The sequence below is a fragment of the Protopterus annectens genome, chromosome 10.part0 (assembly GCF_019279795.1).
Source record: "Protopterus annectens isolate FY-2018-M chromosome 10.part0, PAN1.0, whole genome shotgun sequence".
Classification (NCBI taxonomy): Eukaryota; Metazoa; Chordata; order Ceratodontiformes; family Protopteridae; genus Protopterus; species Protopterus annectens.
The window spans coordinates 1,643,820,341-1,643,843,561 of record NC_056744.1 but is presented as its reverse complement, the minus strand read 5'-3'; the positions used below and the strand labels follow the sequence as shown (position 1 = coordinate 1,643,843,561).

Here is a 23,221-nt window from a genome sequence, read left to right as displayed (position 1 = left end):
ATGATATGTACAACACCTAGACCTCATGTAAACATACAGAAGATAATAATGATAATGATATGTACAACACCTAGACCTCATGTAAACATACAGAAGATAATAATGATATGTACAACACCTAGACCTCATGTAAACATACAGAAGATAATAATGATATGTACAACACCTAGACCTCATGTAAACATACAGAAGATAATAATGATAATGATATGTACAACACCTAGACCTCATGTAAACATACAGAAGATAATAATGATATGTACAACACCTAGACCTCATGTAAACATACAGAAGATAATAATGATAATGATATGTACAACACCTAGACCTCATGTAAACATACAGAAGATAATAATGATATGTACAACACCTAGACCTCGTGTAAACATACAGAAGATAATAATGATAATGATATGTACAACACCTAGACCTCATGTAAACATACAGAAGATAATAATGATAATGATATGTACAACACCTAGACCTCATGTAAACATACAGAAGATAATAATGATATGTACAACACCTAGACCTCATGTAAACATACAGAAGATAATAATGATAATGATATGTACAACACCTAGACCTCATGTAAACATACAGAAGATAATAATGATAATGATATGTCTTGTGTGACTGCATTAAACTATCCTTCTCAACCAACCATGTTAACTTCATAATATTATTCATCCATATTTTGGTGCATTTAATAACAATTACAAACAACAGGTACCTTCTACTGTACTGCTAAGTACATACCATGTTAACTTGTGATATCCCTGCTTTTGTCAGTATTCTTACTTTTGTAAACGGATTGGAAATGTATACTATATATATACAGTGATGTGAAGGTACAATGCTTTTAAATCCATTTAGACTGTGGTGGCACCCCCCACCTCTCTTCTGTACACTTGTTTCATGTAGCCTTACCTTGAAATGTGACATATGAGGTTTTGGATGTGAATGTGCCTCTTTGCTCTAGTTGTGGTTGAGATATTTATTTTCATTTGTTAATTAGGCAAACACACCAGACACAGGGGCTTCTTTTCAGGGGACACATGAGAGCACTGACTGATTAATAAGTAACTTGCTCTGAGTCACATCAGTAGGCATACAGCGGCTGATGGTCTCAAAGCCAAGATTTCAGTATGAAGCTTGTTAGGATTGTAAAGCCTTTATCTTCTCCACTAAACTGCTAAGAGAAACCCAGCTGCAGCAGCTAAATGACTTTACTGAAGGACGACTGCACTCTGTTTTTCATCATAGCTTGAAACTTGTATGCAGCCCTAATGTCTAGCATCACTAATTGGTTAACATTATTTTCCAATTTGTTACATCCCCAAATAACCTGGTTGGGGGTTGGCGTGCTATATGTTTCTTTTTACAGTCAGGGTTTCAGGGTTGTCACCTCCCTGACATAACTTTATGTACATATACAGTACACTGTGGTTAGAATACTTACTACGATACTCGCTCTCCAGTGATCTGCACTGGCACTACTTTTATTTGCTTCTTATTTGACTATCCCTGAGAAGACAGCCAGTTTACATTTTGCCAATGACAACCTTTGATTACTGTTACTGGCCATCTCTCATACAGCATCTTTAACTTTCACTTGAACTTTAGGCTCAAAACAGCAGCGTATTCATTAAGCTTTTCTTCAGACTCTGAAATTTAGTCCCAAGCTATGTTTTCTAACTGCAGTGTTACAGATTGATCACCTCTGATTAACACAAACTTAAAAAACTAAAAATCAATCATTACCTAGTTTTAAAGCATTTTATTGACTTTGCAGCTGCAATCATTGACCTAACCATTTTGAACATTGGTACACATACAGTTATAGAAAAGTATACAAACCATTTTAAACACGTTCATTAGCTTCATGTACTACAAGTTTTCTTTTTTCTTTTTAACAATTATTATTCACTCCAACATTACATAAACTGCTCAAGTCCTGTCCTCTCAATTTTCATTTCTCCCGAGCACTGCTCTGTATGCCCTGTTCCTACAAGTTCCATTTATTTCTATGCAATTTTCTCCTTCATATTTCTTAATATCCCACTGTCATTTAATTTTATTTCCTTCACAAAATCCAGTAGTTCAGCTATGGTTGCTTTAGAGATTAACTTCCATTTTCTAGTAATTGCTTTTTTGGCAGATAACTGCATTAAAAAGGCTTTACTATATCTAGGCAATTCAGAGCTTACATCCCAGCTCAAAATATTCATTTCTTTAGATATAAACCATCTGCTCCCCCAATGTTTCTGACAAAGTACTCTGCAGGGAATTTTTAAAATATGTCAACTCATTACATTCCCAAAATACACATTCCCAATTACCTTTCTTTCTCATCATACCTATAGCAATTACTATCTACCGGAGAAAAATTTCTCTGAAGTTTGTCTGGGGTATAAAATACCCATGCAAACACTTCCATGCAAAAAATATAATAATAAACTTTCTAGACTTTGCTGCATACTTGGAAGCCACACAAATGTCCTCCCACTGTTCCTTTGTATACTTTTTCTCTTTCAGCGATCTTTTCGAACCTCTTCTGATTGTTTAATAGTCATCATTCAATGTTTTATATGCCATATTAATTATTCCTTATTTAAACAGCAGCTTCTGTTCTAGGCTCCACTAAAAACTCAACTAGAGATTTTTTTCCCACTTAACACTGCTCTACTCCTTTCTCTTTGCCTACACTCGCTTATCAATTCCTGGTAGGGAAAGCAGTCTCTAACCTGCAGTCCAAACTTCCTCTTGGCCTCAGTCTCCAGTTATTTGTTTCCAATACCTTGATTCATTTGCTAGTTTTCTTCAATAAATTCCAGCCCCTTCTTGCCTTACTTTCTATGCCCTTATTTACAATCATTCCAATTGGTAAAATCTCCTTTCTCCATTCTCGTGATGGCTTAGTTCTCAGAAAACTTTCTGTTACTTCAAATACAATTTGTACGGTTGTTGTTAAAGTTTTCCTTAAAGCCCTATACCAAAAATCCTATTCCCTCATTTCTTGAATTCCCCTGATTTCATAATCATGCTTTTCCTCTTTGATTTGTAACTTTCTGCTTGTGTTACAAACATGAGCCTTAACAATGCAGCTCCAAAGTATCTCTTCAAATCAGGCAATCCTAAATCACCTTATTGTATGAGGAGATTTCCCACTTAATTCACACTCCCAAATAGAGTCCTTCAACTCTTTATTAACTATGGTCCATAACTTCACTGGTTGATAAAAACATACCTGACCTGTATACAAAACCTTAAAAGGGCTATCTTCTGTGACCTATTATACAGAGGCACAGTCAACTAATCTAAAAGGGTGGCGAAAGCCAAACACACTCTGGCTAGGCTTATAAATGCCCTAGGGCAGATAGCCTAGTATCAACCTATGAACCTATAAAACTACAGGGACTAGAAACATCTTCACCGCATGTATCTTACTATCCATACCAATAACCAAAATAATGATTCTGAACTCATAAAAGTCTGAGTTGTAACTACTACTTCTAGCCTATGTGATGGCATATTTATTTTTAATTTGTTTATCAGGGTAGAGCACTGATCCCACCAGACTTAAACACAACAGATAATGTACTAAATACCAGAAAGCAATATTGTAAAATTTAAAAAAGCCAAACTCATGTGTAAAAACTAAATGAGACTTCCCATACTCTGTAACAAACTTCCCATTCACATCAAGCAGAGCACTTCACTGGCCCTCTTTAAGAGAAATCTTGATGAGCGGATGGGCACTAGGAAGTTCACCCTGGGGATCACTTAAGAGGCCTTGCTTGACAGGGGCACTGGGAACCAACTTTGGGCATGCTGCCAGGGAATCTTCTTGGGCTAGGCTTATATAAGCCATTAGCCTAGTACCCTTATGAACATCAGGTGTTTCAGCTATATGGCAATTCTGAATGCCCATGATCTATTTCTTTTTAAGTCGTTTCAATGGACAATTTCAGGCCAATAAAGCCATACCCCACTAGCTGCGGATATGCATATTTCAGCCTTGTTATGGCCTCATCAGCACAGCACAAGCAAAGTGCTTGACTAAGCATAAGAAACCCAGGGCTGTTACACCCAGCTGATGCCCATTACCATTAGGGTGACTGCAAAATATCCCAACTAACAAACTAAAACATAGAGTAAGGAGGTCACACAGAAAAAACAATTAGTAAAACCTAAATGAAAACTCCAGCCAGGCTACAACTTCCACTGAGTGACCTCTCAGACCTCTTGTATCAGAAGCACATGGGATATATACAAATGACCCTTATGAACATCACGTGTTTCAGCTATATGCCGATTCTGGATGCCCATGACTTATTTCTTTTTAATGGACAATTTCAGGCCAATAAAGCTAAACCCTACTAGCTGTGGATATGCATATTTCGGCCTTGTTATGGCCTCATCAACACAGCAAGAGTGTTTGACTGCACAATTCTGAAGCAGGTGGTTAAAATGTTCTAATATAATAAAAGAAAAATATTATTATATTATATTATATTATATTACATAATATACAATTTTTGTAATACTCCAAATGGTCCCCACATCTATCCGAGTTTCCATCCCTCTAAAATGTAATATTCCTACAATAACACTGCCCTCATTTTGTGCCTGTCAAAATTACTGCTTTTGTGCAAAAGCTAAAACTATTGGAATCATTACATCCTAAATATTGTATACCTAAACATTATATACCTAAACATTTTCCAAGAACCATAAAACCCCATCATCATTTCTGATATTATTATTATTCTGCAAAAGTTTACATGAGTGCTACTTTATACATCCTCCTTATTTTGCCTCCTAAATTCTTATAAAGCCACTCACAGGTCATCTAGCATTTATCTATTTATTTCCTGACCAGGTAAACCCACTGAACACAGCTGTCCCTTTTCAGAGGTGACCCGGGTGGACTGTCTGGTTAAGGGACTTATTCAGAGTCACACCGTGGGGAAATGCAGGTAGAAGGAATCAAAGCCAGTACTATGGGCACAATAAACAGCTCATTAACAGTTCAGAGAATTAGTCCTTTGCACTCAATGCCTGACATGATACTAAACATTTTCTGTAGTCATACATGCATCAGTGTGTCACACATACACATGAAAAACTAATGCAGGTTAACACGTGTGCATTTCATTCAAGTGTGTAGTTAAACCATATACAGCTACCATCTCACACAAGTAAAAAACAGGCACTTCATATACTTAATTCTTGTCTCCTGTGGATGCAAAACATTAAAGAAATGCTGCTAGTTCAAAGAATGTCACTCAAACATAAAATAAATAAATAAACTCATAGTACAGAACATAGTAAGCACTTAATGCTTATTACTTTATAAACTACACCTTTACTTTATGCCAATAGAAGCTGTTTTAACTTATAATATAAATGAACGGAAAGCGATTCAACTTGGGAAAAGAATACTGCAGATGTTACTAGTAAAAATATTAAGCTGCCCTACTCTCTATTTAGAGGTGGAGGGTACTTTCAAAATACTTCTGCCCTATTGCATTTTGCACACACGAGAAGCTCAATGAAGGCTCAGAGTATGGGTGGACTGAAATTATCTGAGATTGTTCTGAGATTAAAGTGTCCAATAACTATAGGTTAAAATCAATATTATTATCACTAACTGCATATGTGTTTCAGAGGCAAACTTATGAACATATGCAAGCATCTCCAATTAAATTCCCCAAAGATCACTGCAAAACCTATGACATACAGCACACTCTAGAAAGATACTACAACTGAAATGTTAAGTGTGGCTTTACAGTCCCAGAAACAAGGAATACAACAGCAGATACAAACAACCTGTTCCTCTTAATCTGTTATTTTTTTGCCTATTGACAAACTGCAAGTGATACTTAACTAACAATAAATGTCTTCTCTTTTTCTGTCAGTCACATAAAATATTACCTTACATTTATCCCACACATTCTTAAATTCTGTTAGTTTGTGAATCTACAGCTTTTTCAAGACAGTTTAGATCAGATGCCTCCATTCAAGTGAAATAATACCTTTGTCCATACCTTCAGAGTCAAACGTCTTGCAACAACAAATTATGTCTTATGTTCTTATAGGTTACAGGTTCACAGGTAACTACTAGGCTAGCTGCTTGTGCCATTTTAAACCTAGCCAATTTCCCTATATGTGCTATAACTTATCCCATTTGTTTATAGATTGGCATTATCTATCCCTAATGAAAATAACTGGGATCATGCCATAGTTAACTTACATCAACATAACATTACATTAACTTACATCACTTTTTATTTAAATAGCACCTACTTAAAACTCTATGGACCCCTGAAGTAAACCATTTTATCTGTCATATCCCATCTGGTATATTTGTTCATTTTATCTGTCATATCCCATCTGGTATATTTGTTCATCAAGACTAAATGACCAGCTCCTTCTGGACATCTATAAACCAAGCAAAAACATTGGTAAACTACAGTATTTCCCATGCATGGAACAAACTACCCCTTAACATCCGAATCATTACTAACATAAATCTCTTTAAATCTGAACTTAAAACTTTTCTTCTAAATACCAACACCTGCCACTGAAATGAACCCACTTAAATCCCACCTTGCCACCTTTCACACTTTTAACACCCACCTATTGCAAGTATCCTATCTCATTTGCTTCTCTTTCTCTTTTTGTTGATTTAAAAAAATTCTAACTTTTGTACTGCATGTTATACACATTATTGTACTGTTTATGTAAACTTCATTATCAGGCCTTTTATAAATTTCTAACGTTCTCATGTAAAGCACATTATTGTAATGTTTGCATAAAAATTCATTGTCAGATGTTTTTCTTTTTTGTAACTTTGTAATAACTGTCTGGAGCTTTTCTCCTCAGGTCTCCACTGAAAATGGGCCACTGGCTCAGTTGGACTAACCCGGTTAACAAATGACAAATAAATAAATAAATGTTAAACTCTTCTAAGCTCACTTTATATAGTCTCTAGTGCATACTAAAAATATTTCTGTCGCTCACCTCCAAACTGAACATTTATTGTTAATAACTTCAAGACAACAAGGTCACAGAACTGCTCACGGTAATGGAAGTACGAATGCCGCCAGCATAAAATAAATCAATATTATACAAATAAATATACTTTCTCTGTAGGAAACAAATAAATGTTACATGCCTCTACAGTTAAACTGTAAAAATATTTAGCAATTGCTTACAATTGCTTATAGTTATACATCTATATTTTTTAAGAATGAGGCCAGTTTTGGACATAAGAAATCAGCTGAAGAAATAATACATTCCTGAATGAATGCCATATCGAACACAAAAAACACTTAACTTAATGTGGCTTTCAAAGCACCTCGGTATACAGTACTTGCTAAATTTAAGGTAAGCAATCCAATCCTCCTCCAAAATAAATCACGTATTCATATGCTCCATACCTCTCAACATCTTGGCATAAGAAATCTAGAACAAGCCTAAAATAATCAAGGGGGCAAAATAGGAAAATATTTTAAATACTGCTCTTTAAAACTTAAAATGTTGCTTTTGTATTAGCATGCATTTTCTGAAAGATATGAAGTCCGTCACTCATGTATAACTTCAATCCTCACTGATGTACCAGAAAAATTGTATGGGGAGCACACCGAAAGTTTGTGGCAAAAATCTGGATAGTTTAGAGGTATGATATAGACACACACAAAATATTATTTTATCTAGTTTAAGTGAACTTCTTTCTTTCTTTTCTGAAAATAATTTGCATATAATATAACTCTTACAATGACATACCTTTCAACCTCTTAGTACAAGAAATCTGGACAAAGCCTAATTTTTGGGGGGCCAAAGACTCAAAAATTGGGAAAGATTTTAAATATTGCTCTTACAAACTTAAAAAAGTTGCTGGAATGACACGTTTTGAATTAGCGTGCATTTTACAAATAATATGAAGTCTGCAACTCAAATGAGTGGCTTTAATCCTCAGTAATTTGCCAGGAAAACCACAAATGTTTTAAGGAACAGACTGAAAAATATGAGGCAAAAATCTGTACAGTTGAGAGGTAGACATCGATCTTAACAGTATGCCCACAAACTACATGTTATGAAAGCAACTTGGTAGGCTTTAGGACCAAGGGCAAGGAAGCTAACAATGAACTCAAAGCAAGGTAACAATCTAGAACAATAAAATTAATGAAAATGCAAACTACAAATGCACTACACTGGCACTCCTTTCTCTCTCACACACACACATACACTCTTCAACAAATTGTATTCAGGTTTGACACTCATGGCTACCGAATTATTTTTTTTTTTTACAGAAAGCAAAATGGCTGGCTTTAGGACCAAGCAACACAAATAAATATACACGTCTCATGTTAAAAAGAAACGTAACAGGGAAAAGAAAAAGAAGAAAACACATCATGTAGCAAAGTCCTAACCCTAGTACATATTTCAAGAGTCCATGCATTTGCTGCTTCCCTTACCTCAGGTTATAATTTTGCTCTACAAGCTATTCAGTGCGAAAATATAGCAAAGTATAATGGCTGCCTTTCACTTATTCACATCGAGAAAGCAAATGGCTGGCTTTAGGACCTCAGGGGAGGAACCAGGAAGTAGTAAGCATACTACTATAAAAAAAGAGTTAAGTATTAAGAGTTCATAAATATACATAAAACTAAACGGAGAGCTGTGCCATGTGTAACCCAATCCCATTTGTATTTGTTTTCTGTACTTAGAATGACAAATAAATATGTTGTTTTAACCACGGCTAGGAATCTTCTGTTTTACCGTTGTTCTAGAGGGAATGATTTACAATGCTGGCACACTAGGGCGGGGATAGTCTTCTATTTTCTTCTAGCTTCTTATTTTCCGAATAAGTATGGAAGTTGGTTACGAGGTATGGTGAAATGCATAATAATAGCCTTTGAACTTCTAACGAGGCGGACATAGAAGCGTATATTTAAATAAACCATTAACAGGCCTTGCGAGTGTGTAAAGAAATTGCCATATGTCTTTTTTGGAACTTGTTATTTAATGTCACTATAGGAACACTAATCTTAGTTTCATCAAAATACGGAATATTTACATTGTTGGCAGAGTGAGTAGGGGGTCCTTTGGAATGTGACACATTTCCTGTTCCTTAGCAACAAAGGAAGTGTTTATACTCCGACGGACAAATAAAGAACGGGAGAGTAAAATAATAAAAAAATATATAACGGATGATAAAATAGAAATAAAATAATAATAGCTACATAACGGTTCTGACGGTCAAATTATAAAAAACAGATAAAAATATATCCAGGGTAAATTTAGGCCGCGGAAGCATCCTGGTCCGACGACTCTCCTTTCTTTTGATTTTTTTTTCTTGCCGTCTACTTGTTTCTGATTTGTTTGTTTTTCTATTTTCTCTCGAGGTTTGCAGTCGGGCCTTCATTTCACAAGTGTCCGTATTAAAGGATAGGATTTGGAACAGAAAATAATGCTCGTTTTTATTTTTTCTAAACTCTGGAAATATATATTTGTACGTGTATTTATTTATTTTTTTAACGAATCTTAACCGGTGCTTCGTTCGGTGTATTTTTTTAAATATTATAGTAATGCAAATAATTTATGTATGAGGATTTATATATTATGTATTGTCGAGCGGCTGGGACTTTCTTTAGTGTTTCTTTTGAACACGAGGTGAGATTTTTTTATTTATTTATTTTTCATGTGTGTGTGTGTGTGGTGGATTTGCTTTATACATTGTCTCCGTATTCTGTCATTGTCATTCTTTTATTCGCTAGTACGTTTGCATAGACATGTAGTACACCGCAATGTGTTTTAAGATGACTAATGTATACCAACTTTTCTTACACGTTATAAGACGCTTCATGTGTTTTTGCTGTTTTGTGTTTGATGTAGATATTGTGTCATATCTCTTTCCAAGTTCCACCAGGTAAGGTATATTTGGCTTTTTAACGCCTAGTAAAGGTGTATCCAGAAACGCTGATATCTTTGCGTACAGATGGTTGAGAACCGAACTGGAGTACTGAAGGCAATTTTGGAGACCCTGCCTCTGTAAAAACTTAAGATAGATGCAACAGAGTATAGTTAATTGGATTTAGAGTTTACTTCACAAGCCATAATAGTGTAAGAATTTAGAGCTATATAATATATGTACACATCTGAGGAAAAAGTACATTTGCTTATCAGACAAGTGAACTGGTCCAGGGAAAGTTTTCAGTGCCTCTTCCTGAGATGCTCTGTTGCAAAACCCACCCCTTGCACACTTCCTTTGCAAGTGGCACCTTGATCTTTGATTGAAAGTACAGTGACATCACATGTATGACAGCTGTACAGACAGAGGCATTCTGTATTTTAGAGCACTGCTTTCTGTATACTGTATTTTGATTGTAATCAAGTGGTACAAACAGGTTAGTACAAACCCAGCATTTTAGCACAATTTATTCAAGACTCATTACTTAAGTTAATTTGCCTGACAGACAACATGTCTTGTACAACATAATGTTTACTTGTTTTTTGCTATGTACACCATTATGTTTATTAAGTTGTGGATATCTGGACACTTCACCATGAGCATTAACTTGAAAGTTTTCAAATGTTTGCAGATTTTTGAGTTAGTGCTCAAGTTAAAATGTTGTGCCTAGCAGGGCCCCAGCCCTCACAGGCAAATAATGTTATGCTGCACAGGATAGCTTGCTTAAACACTGTTAGCTGGTCAGGTTAGTGTGTGTGTGTGTGTGGGGGGGGGGGGGGGGGATAGTAGCTGCCCTTAGGATAGATTCTTTAAGCTTGTATAGCAAGGAGTAAATGGTAGTTTTAGCACCCTCCTCTTTACTGGCATCTTAAATTTGTGTATGTATTCAAAGCATTAAATCAGTAATGTATTAGTAGATACTGTCATTCATCTGTTTGCCACACTCCACGTTAAAGTAGATAACTGTTGGTTAACTTTTTGCCACACTCCATGTTAAAGTCAAATTTTGAAAGAATGTTGTAAGTTGTGCACATTTTTTCAGCTGCCGTTGTTTTCGTATATAGTGTGCAGGGCAACTTGAAATGCACTTAGTCAGGTCTGTACCAGGCATCCACCTAAAATGTGACTACACCACAAATGCTAATTGAGCAAACACTTTTATATTGCCTTTTGTTTAAAAAAAAAAGGCAGTCTACAAAATTTTCATTATTTGCAGTGTGCAGCTTTTCATCTAGTACTCTGTCATTGATAGGCTGGCTAGACAGCATTGAAGACCAAATGTTCTGCTGTGTAATGCTTGTTTGCAGTGTTAAATAATTAGAACTAGTGTGCATGTGTAATGCAGTTGTTAATGTGGACATCTTTGAGAAAGCAGTACATTTGTAGAATGGTCTGCTAAAGGTGTTATGCATAGTCCTCAAATGTGCAAATTTTTGCAGAATTAAATTTTTGTGTCATGCTATATTCCTCATTAAATTTTTTTTTTTTCTGGCAAACCATTGAGGACTGAAGTCCAGTAAATGACAGAGTTTCAGACGTCAGAAAAATGCATGTCAACAGAACACCTGTTGTTCTTACAATTTTCTAAGTTTATAAGAGCAATAATTCAAATCTGCTATGATTATTGGCCCTGTGTCCCCCATTATTTTTGGTTTCATCCAGATTTCTTGCTGGAAGAAGTTGAGCAATATAATGTTATGTTGTTAAAAGTACAAAGTGCAGGAATGTGCAATACAAAACAAAGGCTGTTTCTTGAATATGTAGGCTTTCAGTTGGGAATGCAGGATCTGTACATCAAGCAGCTTCTATTGTTATTAAAGTTGATCTCTCTAGTTACGTAAAAACAATACTGCCAAGTATAAAAAAAAGATAAACTTTTAAAGCTGTTGATAAAGTGATACATTTTACTTAGTTTCCATTTATGCCGCATACTATTCTTTCCATTATTTAATATTGTGCAAAACTGCATTGTAACCTTTGTAGCTGAAGTGTGAAGTCCTGATGCTGTTTTACGATCTCTAAGAGTATTGCTATGAAGAGTGTGGTCCTACTGAACACTTCATTATTACCTCAAGGTAGGGAGATTGTGGGAGAAGGTAGATGAAAACATATGATAAAACGATTTTGCGACTGTGTGAGAGCCAGATAAAAACCAAAGATAAAAATATTTTGCGTTAGTGAGTATTCTCACAGTAAAGCAATACCAAGAAAGAATAAGTATAGCTTCAACTGCAGTTAAACTGAGTAACTAATGTGATACTGTACAGTATAATGGTTAAGGTGTTTACCGTAGAAACACAAGGCCCAGGGTTTGATTCTCCCAAGGAGTAATTGTCTAGGTGTAAAATGGCTCAAAAGGGCAGTTAGTCTAGTACTGGTCTAATCTAATTTAATATGCTTTGTAATCATGTAAAGTAATATTACTGTAAAAATTACTAATGTTCTGCCTTTGCTAGATTGTTCTAATAGTCGTCTGGAAGTTCTGATTCGGAAGTAAAATAAACTGAAACTCTCATAAGCTCCTAAATAAAAGAAGTCTAAAAATTCATCTTTATATTATTTTGTTGTGTACTGTAGGAGATGATCACTGAATAAAAACAGCTGATCAAGTTGGAGACGTCTGTGGTGGTTTTTCTCATTCACTTAAAAATTTGACTAATTTTGCAATTTTTGTTTATAATTTTAAATTAGACACGTGGTTTGTCTATCAAGATTTGAAATAAAAGTATAACAGTTTTCATAGTTTTATAAATATGCGCATTTTTGCATTTCTCTGCCAGATGGACCTACACTTATTTACATTGTTGCAGTCTTTTTTTGTATGTTTACCAGAGTTGCTGGAGTGGTATTTGTAGGATGATTGTCTTGGACCCATCATTTTGCATAACTGAGAAACATTGCTGTAATCAGATTGCATACTGTACATAAAATCTTTATTTGTACAGTAGCAGTAATTTTGGCCCCTACTTTATTGTAAAAACAGTTTGAAATCCCTCCCTTTACAGTGCATGCAAAACTGCCAGTGAGCTGTAAAAATGACAGTTTCATTTAAAATGTGAAGGCAGCAGAAAACTTATAGGCTCACAATCTATAGTTTTGCATGAACATTGTATAACCGTTTATTTACATGTGTTTTATTACCAAGGCTGTCCAGCTGGATTTTGGCCCATTTTCATTGAAGACACGTCAAGAAAAGCTCTAATGCAAAAGCCAACACATGTAAAGTAAAACCATGTGATTAGAAATACAGCACAAATTCATTAAGTGAGAAAAATGCAAGTCTCATATTGAATTTTGTAGAAATATTTTGTATGCATTTATTTGCTGCTATCTAAGTAAGCTAATGTCTTAAGAAATTAAAAACACAAATGGTCCGTATTGTGTATCAAAAATAATAGGTGCATACAACTTCACTGTTTATACCATTGCTGTCACTACTGTGCTAGATGTGTAAAGTGAAGATAACCACCTAATTATTTAGTATTAATGATTTTGTATATTGAAAAGCGGTTTTGTTGATCATAATTAATACACTTGATGTCATAAACTCTACATATGTTTATGTATGGTTTGATATTAAACAGCACTCATGTCTGCAGGCACATATGAACTCTAATCCATAGGCGTAGATTGCTGTTATTTATAATAATCATGTGTAACGTTTACAGTTATATGTGTGCATTGAGTAAAATTTTGAACCTTCAGGTTTATGCAAAGATTTCTTTTGAGTAATGTTGCATTGCAACTAAACATAGAAGAAAGGAAGCAATGTATATGATATGCTGCTTTATATATAGATTACTTTATATATTGTTGACTTGGTTTCTTTTTGAGTCTATGAAACATTTCCAGGCCTTTTAAATCAGATGGAAGTTATGTTCTATATAGTCTTCGAAAACTGATTCAAGTTGTAGTAGTCGAGGGGAAGGGTGGTTTGAGAGAACAGGAATTTGCAGGCACTGGGTTGCACAAAACAGTGCTGCTTGTCTTTGAAAGTTGGCCAGAATAGATTTTGCAGGAGGGTACACTGGAGAGCAAGTGTGTGGCTACCCAGGATGAACTTGGCAGGCTTATATTTGTCTGAACATTTTTAATGGGGTGTCTGATAACACCAGTGTAAGTAACAGTCATACACGTCCTAAATATGTATGTGAGGTGACTACTTGGTCTTAATTGTGGCCCTCTGCAATTGCTGGAGCTGTATAAACTGCCTAGTGTTATATTGCAATTTTTTTTTTACAACAGAGCATTTGTTCCAGCATTGAGAATCATTTAATATTGATCTATAAATATTTTTGTGTATGGCATTATTAGTTGAGATTTTATTTCTTGTTTGATGGCTGTATATTTTGAGTGGCTAGAACAAAATAAGGTGGAGTCATTCTTAGATGCATTTTGAGTCCGGTGATGGTAAGCCTGGGTAGAGTTGTTTTTCTGCTTCTCTTAGTTTGTACCAGTGCAGCGAAGAGCCTGGTCATCTACATTTTATACAACATTCGCTTGCCCACTGTGTCATTATGTAAGATTAACATGCAGAATAAAAAGTAGAAGTCTACTCTTGAGTTTTAGTGTGATGCCTTTTATTAGTCAAGTCATTAGGTGGCTGTTTTTCTTATTGGTGGTTTCAGACAGATTTGTAGTGTTGAGTAGAAACCAGGGTCATTAATTATTTATATGGCTTATGTGACTTATGGTGTCAGCAGCATTAGACAGGTATTAGAATAATCCTTCCATTACTACTGTTTGGAATATTCCTTCCATTACTACTGTTTGGAATATTCCTTCTATTACTACTGCTTGGAATAATCCTTCTATTACTACTGCTGTATTTCAACACTGTCTGACATAATTACATTTAGAAATGAAGCCATATTGTGCGCCGAAGGGGAGGTTGAGTTGTTTAGATAATCCTCAAACTGATAATTCATTATCATTTGAACATTTTTAAATAGGATATTGTATAGATGTAGGACAGTAGTTACTGGATTCAGCTGATGCTCTGAATTTGTAGAGGTGAGAGGTATTAGTTACTTTCCAGATTTGAAGTAGGTTATCTTCTCATTTGCATTTGTTTATTAATCATGTTGGTGATCTCCCAAATTAATGGACGTTAATGGTAGCTTGTCTGATCCTGATGAGCCTTGTACTTTGATCTTAATTTGGAATTGTGTGTTATTTTAAACAAGAAACATCTTTACTAAATTACTACATATAACATAGGCAGTCATACATTTATATAAATTAAATAAACCATATTGACATAATTTTAGTTGCAAACATTATACATCACTTATAATCTATCCAGTTATTGTCAGTCAAATATTGCATAGTTCATTCAAATCCTGTCTTTTAAACCTCATTCCTCCTCTGCATTTATTTCTCCTGCTATTCTCATTTTTTTGCATGTAATTTGATCCTACCCTTTTCTGAAGTTCCCAATTCCAGTTTTATGTCTGTTAATAGATTTACTACTAGTAAATCTTGTTTAGACAGTGATTTCCATTTTCTAAGTAATTGTTTTTTTTTATTAGGCACCATAATTGGACTCAGCAAGGCCGAACTATGTCTAGGCAATGCCGGCTCTGTATCATACCTCAAAAAAAAACCCTTTCCTTAGTTACACCAGTTTGCTCACCCATTATCTTGGACAGAGCAGTCTGCAGGGAATCTTTAAAGTCTGCCAGCTCATTGCACTCCCAGAAAATATGTTCCCAATAACCTTTTTAGTTCCCCATCATACCTCCAACATTTACTATCTACGGGAGTAAAAATTCTTTAGGGTCTATTTGGGGTATAAAAAAACTATGTAAATGCTTCCAAGCAAAGATAGTAAATCTTCTAGACTTTCTTGCATATTTGGGAGACGTACATATATCCCTCCATTGGTTCTTTGTGAATTGCTTATCCAATCTCTTTTCCCAATCCTAATTTCCGCTGATTCTTATAGTTAGCATGCAGTATTTTGTATGCTCTACTAATTCTTCTTCTTTTTTTTTTTTTTTTAAACAGCAGCTTCTGTTCTAGATTCTACTAAAAAGTCTACCAGTGCTTGTCTTTCATTTAGGATCCCCTATTTATTTCTGTTTGCCAATACTCTGATACCAATCCTTGATAGGGAAGGCAATATCTAGCCTGCAGTCCAAATACATTCTTGGCCTCTTCCCATTTATTACCTTTTCCTCTCTTAATTATTTTTCCCAATACCTTGTTTTTTTATCAGTTTTCTCTAATAAATTCCAGCCCCCCCTTTCCCTATTGTCTGTATCCCTTGATGTAGTCATCCCTGTCGGCAAAGTCTCCCTTCTCCATTCCTGTGTTGGCTTAATTCTTATATTCATAAAGTAGCAGAAAGTATTCTAATATTCTGTATGTTTTTGTTATTCTCCTTAAGCTTCTGCATCCAAAATCCCAGTCTCTCCTTGTTTCTTGAGCTTCCCTCATCATCACCCCTTTCCACTTTGAATTATAAGTTTCTGCTTGTGAGATTTGTGGTTTACCTTTGAATGATTGATTGAATACCATTTCTGCAATCAGCAATTTCTGCGAACCATAATGCAGAAATACGGACATTATCAAAGGATCAAATGTCGAAAATACATTTGATCTGTGTTTGGCAAAAAAGCATTTGCTCATTTGTCTTTCAAACACATGGTGAATCGGCATTGCGGTTCTATGCAGCCGTACTTCTGACGTTTTGCATGTCGCACATAACGTTCAACAAAATAAAGGTAAAAATATATATATATATATATATATATATATATATATATATATATATATACATATACATACATATGTGTGTGTGTGTATGTATGTATGTGTATATATATATATATATATATATATATATATATATATATAAGCCTTAACTGTGCAGCTCTGAAATTCCCCTTCAAATTGGGTAATCCCAGGCTGCCTTGGTCAAATGGAAGAGTCAGCTTATCCCATTTGACTCTCTTGTGCTTCCCCTCCCAGATAAAATTCTTCAGCTCTTTATTAATTGCTGTCCACAACCTTCTCTGGTTCATAAAAATATGCATGACCTGCTTGTATAAAACTAAAGGAACTATTTTTATTTATTTTTTTTATTTTACATGGGTTGACTGGGAGTGTTCAGCTGAGCTGTTGCCCTTTTCAGCAGAGGCCCGGAGAGAAAAGCTCCAAAGATATGCAATAAAAATAGCAATAGAGAATTTTGGTAGTTAAAATACGTAAGCGACATGCATGTATGTTATTGACAGATAAAACAGTACTATAAACAAAAAGGAGAATGTTAAAATAGAATAAGTTGTATGTTTTGGTTTAAAAAGAGAGTTGAGTAAATATAAGGTTTGTATGTAGAGTAGCATAAACTTCAAAGGTTGCATAAGAATTTCAAAGAGAGCAGAGTATAGAAGAAGCTTTGGAGGTTGCACAGGAAGCATAGGATGAAGTAGTTAATGTAAGTTTTAGTTAGTTTGACTGTACTATAAAGGTAGGTAATATAATCAGGGAGGGTGAGTATAATGGCAGGACCAATGTTTTTTAAAGTGGTCTTTGGTTGCTAGCTTAAATTGTTTGAGGTGAGTCAGGATCCTTAGTGCTAGTGGGAGTTTGTTCCATGCAGTAGAAGGGTGGTAGCTATATAAGTTGCACCCTGTGTTGGATTTGGGTTTATGGATTTTTCGTAGGTCTTGGGTTGAGCTTCAGATAAGTCTGGTAGGGGAGTAGTGAGAGATGAGAGAAGATAGACTTGGGCAGAAATCAGGCTGATATAGGATGGAGGTATGATTTGGAGTTGAGATTGTAGGAACAGATGAGGTAGTTCGGGCCAGTTCAGGTATCTTGGGGAGAGACAATGGTGAGATTTATATGTTTGTTGAGCTGCAAAGCTAGCTATTTTGTGGTAGGTTGATTTCTAATTTGGTAAGTAGGGAGGAGTTCAGATTTGTGAGTATTTGGGAACAATAGGTTAAGCATGGTAGAAGGTAGGCATGGGTAAGAAATCCTAACAGTAGCTAGGAATTTGTTGTTCCTGTACAGTAGTTCTAGCTTTTGTTTGTTTTTTTTTTTTTTTTTGATACAATTGTTAATGTGAAGATCTAATTTTAGTTGGTCATCAATAGTAATGCCAAGGAGTTTTGTGCTAGTTTTGACTTTTATAGTAGTATTGTTGAGGGACCTTATGGCGAAGGAAAATTTAATGTGGTTTGCAGGTTTAAGTAGAAAGAGTAGTAATTTTGTTTTCTTAGGGTTAAGGATGAGCTGATTATTAGTGAGCCATGTCTCTACTGAGTTGAAAGATGTCTGGGTATTTGTTAGGTGTTCTAAGGGGGAATTAGCAATAATTATGACTGTATTGTCATCTGCATATTGGACAATGTTAGATTGAGGACAAGAGGAGTGGAGTGAGTTGGTGAAGATATCCGAGAGTAGAGGTCCAAAAATGGAACCATGGGGGACACTAGTTCTTACTAGAGAGAGGTAGATAGGCTGCAGTCAGTACGATGGGACTCGGCACTATCAAACAGAGAGCTAGAGAACCATGCAGCTGTATCAGGGGAGAGAGTAGAGGTCCAAAAATGGAACCATGGGGGACCACTAGTTCTTACTAGAGAGAGGTAGATAGGCTGCAGTCAGTACGATGGGACTCGGCAGTCCGAGAGATAGCTAGAGAACCATGCAGCTGTATCAGGGGAGAGATTTAGTCTATGAGTTTACTAAGTAGCAGTGTGTGTGAGACGGTGTCAGAAGCCTTAGAAAGGTCCAGGAATAGCCAGGATATGAGTTTGACCGTCTTTAGCAAGGGCTAAGGTGTTGAGAAATGACAGAAAAACATTTTAACTGCTTGTATTCTGCTATCCATATCCATGTAATAGATCTTCCAGTTTTTGTATTATCTTTTGTCTAGTCTTTTCCTTCATATCTTTAGCTGCCACACCAGAATCTTTTTAAATCCTTACTCCTAAGTATTTAACTCTTATCATGGCCCCGTAGATATGGATATTGCTGTACCAATTCATGTGTGGGTACATAATTTACAGCTATAACCTTTGTTTTAGCTTCATTAATTTTGTGTCCTGAAAAGATTTGAAACTGCCTCAAAATGTTCCACAACACTGAAATGTCCTTTTTTGGTTTTAGCAGGTGTAAAATAATATCTGCAGGTAGGGCTAGCTTTTCTTGAGTACCGTACAAGTTATTTCCATGAATTTCTGAGTGTCTCTCTGTTTTTTTTTTTTTTGTTTTTTTTTGTACAAATGGTACTGCAGAACAGGGAGAATCTTACAGGACAAGAGGAGGAGCAACTGCAGAATACTAAGCAGAAAACAAGGGATTACCTCAGTAATACGCATGAGTTTAGAAAAAACTGCTGTTAAGCAGCTGTTTTTCGATAACACCAGAGCACAAAAACATTTAGCACAATCCCTCAGACTACAGTAAGTAGAAAGGGTTGTTGCCATACTTAGGGAGCCTATAACAAGGAAGATAACATGAGATTCTGAAGAGGTACTCTTATTTCAGAAATGTTATGAAAGTCCTTATAAAGCAGAGAAATATGGAGATCAAGAAAATGTACAGATGGAAGGTATTATGGAGATAAAGAAAATGTACAGATGGAAGGGATTATGGAAGATTTAAATATGCCAAGGTTATAGGGAGATTAGACTTATAAATATAGTGAAAATAACAGAGAGGAAAGAGGGTACCTCTGTCTGGTTCCTCTGCTCTCAGAGAGGAACCCACCCTCTTTATTTTCACCTCCAATCCCTCGTATATTCTCCTAATCAACTTTATAATTTTATCAGGGAATGCAAATGCTACCATTCCCCTGCTCATCAACTCCCAGATTAATCTGTCAGATGCTTTCTGTGCATCAAGACCCATCAACAGCAGTGGTATTTTCTTACATTCAGCTTCCCCTTGCGTCATCAGTGCTGTGTTAATGTTGTCAAATGTTTGCCTTCCCGCCATAAAACCACATTGATCCATATCTATCAATATTGGCATCACCTTTGCCATTCTTTTAGCCATTATAGACATAAACACTTTATAATCATGGTTTAGGATTGAGATGGGCCTGTGTGAAGCTGGATCTGGTAGATATTTATTTTCTTTAGGTATTACAACCACCACCACTTTCCTCCAGGATGTTGGTGCTTCTCCTCTTTTTAAAATACTTTTAAGCAAAACATTCCAGATCTTTGTCAGATTTTTCTGTCTTGGCTTCCAAACTTCCACAGGAATACCATCTGTACCTGGAGACATTCATGCGGATTGGTTATATTTCATCATTTTCATCTCCTCTTCTGCTATCCTGTTAGTAATTAAGCCTAATCTCCCTATAACCTTGGCATATTTAAATCTTCCATAATCCCTTCCATCTGTACATTTTCTTGATCTCCATATTTCTCTGCTTTGTACAGACTTTCATAACATTTCTGAAATAATTGTAGTACCTCTTCAGGATCTCATGCTATCTTCCTTGTTATAGGCTCTCTAAGCATGGCAACAACCCTTTCTACTTACTGTTGTCTGAGGGGTCGTGCTAAACGTGTTTGTGCTCTGGTGTTCTCGAAAAACAGCTGCTTAACAGCAGTTTTTCTAAACTCATGCGTATTATTGAGGTAATCCCTTATTTTCTGCTTGGCATTCTCCTCTTGTCCTGTAAGATTATCCCTGTTCTGCACTATCATTTGTCAGTCCCTCTAGATAATTCTTGTTACTTCTTGACCATATCTGTCTATGTTGTTTCCACCCTATTTTTAAACTCCACTTTAACTGTATCCCACTCCCTAGCTATATTTTTAGAAGAATTTTATTTTCTGTAATAACTCTCAAATAATTTCCACTACCTATTCCTTAAATACTTCTCTTTTCAGCAGATAGGTGGGAAAGCACCAGTGTCTCATTTTAACCTCTGTTTTTATTTTAGTTGTTATTGGTGTATGCTCTGAAATGGTTATTGGATGTATATCAAAACTTTTGATTAAATGCAAGTGTTCTTGTGAAATGCAAGTTCTGTCTAGCTTAGCCCAATTTTTGTATCTTGGTGAATAATATGTAAATTCACTATGAACTCCTACTACTGAATTCACGTCTTCCATGCCAAATATTTTCATAAGTTTCTTCAAAAATGTACACTGCTTTGTTATATTTTCCTTTCTGGGCTCCCCAGACACATCTTCACTGCTGCAAGTCAAATTCCAGTCCCCACGTGCAAGTAATATTCCCTGCTGAAAACGGATTATTTCTCCAGAATTTATGTAAGTTCCATTATATCAGTTTTAGGTGGGATATAAATGCATGCCAGTGTAATCATCCTTCCTTTCTAGTAGCCCCTTAGTACTAGAAATCTACCGTTGTTATCTTTTTTTTACCCTCCTCTGTCCCATTTGGAGCTCCTCTTTCTATTAATTTAAGTACTTCTCTTTCCATTAGTCCCAGGTATTCCTGTGATAAAGGTTTTCAGGATGGTTATTCAAATTCACATGTTCAGTTCTTTCCAAATGTGTCCCCTGTAGCACAACTTTTTGCACTCTACATTTTTAATATAGTTCATTACTCTTTCTTTTTTGTGGACTGCGGTAGTGGTGCTGCGGTAGAGTTGTCGCTTCACAGTAAGACGTCCCGTTCGATTGTCAGCTAAAGCGTCTTCTGTCTGGAGACATGCGTGAATGGGCGTACCTTCGTTGAAGGTTGTGCGTCAGGGCTGGCAACTCGGCATGTAAAAATCCACCGCAATCATTAGCGGACCGGAGTTCCGCTGTGGCGACCCCTAACCGGGAAAAGCCGAAAGACGCAACAACCACAACTTTCTTTTTTGTATGCATCTGTGAGACCAGTAACATTAAAAGATAATACAGAAAGCATCATTATGTTAAAAAGTTATTTCCACCTTTTAAGTGTCTAGTTCCAGCTTTTGTGGTAACATGCACATACTAATGTCTGGCAGTTTGATCTATTCTACAGTTGTTTCTTGTCATAGCCATTTGAGCCTATATCATATCTTGAAAGCCCTCAAACAACAAAAAATAAAAAGTATACCCCAATACACCCATAAAACCAATTAACTTATTAACACACAAAACTATGTATGTCTAGTTTTAGTTTTAATCTTCTAGTAGGAACAATTGTGTCAAACTGGCAGCCACACTCACAGACTTGGTTAACCTAAAAGGAATGTCATCTATGCTAAACACGTAGTACAGGCTGTGCTTCTGCTAAGTGCTGTCTGGTTTTGTCTCATCTTTATTTCTCTCCTGAATGAGAAAACCCTTGAATGCTTTAAGAAAACATTATATCCTAGTGATTGAAGGAAAGCCATTAAAGACAGTAGTATTCTGTTTTATTGCTTTTTATTGGATTGTTTCCCTGGAGACATGAGAACCAGATGCAAAGTTTCTTCTACAATATTTATTTGTTTGCTAGAGGTGTTTATTATTATAGTCATTGTTCTTTTTTTATTTTTTTGCTTTCTCTTAAAACTGGTTAGTAGGTAAAGCCAAGGGCCTTAATCCAGTCATTCCCCTATGCAAGAATGAGAAAAAGCATGTAATTTTTTCTTGTATCATACTGTTTTGACCAGACCTTTCTTCTTCATTTTTACATTGCAGTGCCTACTTTTCTTAAAACCAAACAAGGAAAAAGACAAAAGAAGGAAAAAACAAAACAGGGGTACCATTCTACTTTAGTATCCCCATTAACTCTGTCCCTCCTCTTCCCCTAAATGTTCCTCCAGACAATGACATGAAGTACCTTACAGTATATAGTACCTTCCTGCCATGTCTTCACACTTACCTCCAGACCTACACCCCAGAACTTCTAACAACCAGCTACCACTCACTCAAGAAAACACCATTCATCCTAGGATTTCTTTACCTAACCAACATCACATCAGTATATACTAACACACCACTGGAAAACACATCATTCCATACAACACATACTCACACACACTTCCCTATCTCCTCTACTTTATTTAAAGACAGCTTAATGCTACGCATCTATAAATCTCACATAACATCATACATTAGAAAACTATTGCTTAAATCCAACAAAGGCATATTACACACTATTAACACATACTGTTAATCACAATCTACTTATATCAGAAGTCATACACCCAAACCCAGGCCCACAAAACTCTCTACTCTCAGCCATGCAAATCTCTGACCTTCTGATTCTTAATATCAGCATCAGAAGTATCTCTAACAAGCTCCCAGACCAGCATGCATTCATAGCACACTACTATCCTAT

General features: G+C 35.8%; 2 protein-coding genes across 2 annotated transcripts in view; one reads left to right on the top strand and one right to left on the bottom strand.

The window, feature by feature from the left end:
* Positions 1-8,586, bottom strand: part of LOC122813835 (zinc finger protein 668-like) — a 73,226-nt gene extending 64,640 nt beyond the window's left edge. The window contains exon 1 of the mRNA XM_044086366.1: positions 8,487-8,586. The gene's annotated coding sequence lies outside the window, so the exon portion shown is untranslated. The remainder of the gene's footprint in view (positions 1-8,486) is intronic.
* Positions 8,587-9,168: 582 nt separating this feature from the next.
* LOC122814358 overlaps positions 9,169-23,221 on the top strand; it is an 862,993-nt gene continuing 848,940 nt past the window's right edge. Inside the window, exon 1 of the mRNA XM_044086944.1 lies at positions 9,169-9,684. The gene's annotated coding sequence lies outside the window, so the exon portion shown is untranslated. The remainder of the gene's footprint in view (positions 9,685-23,221) is intronic.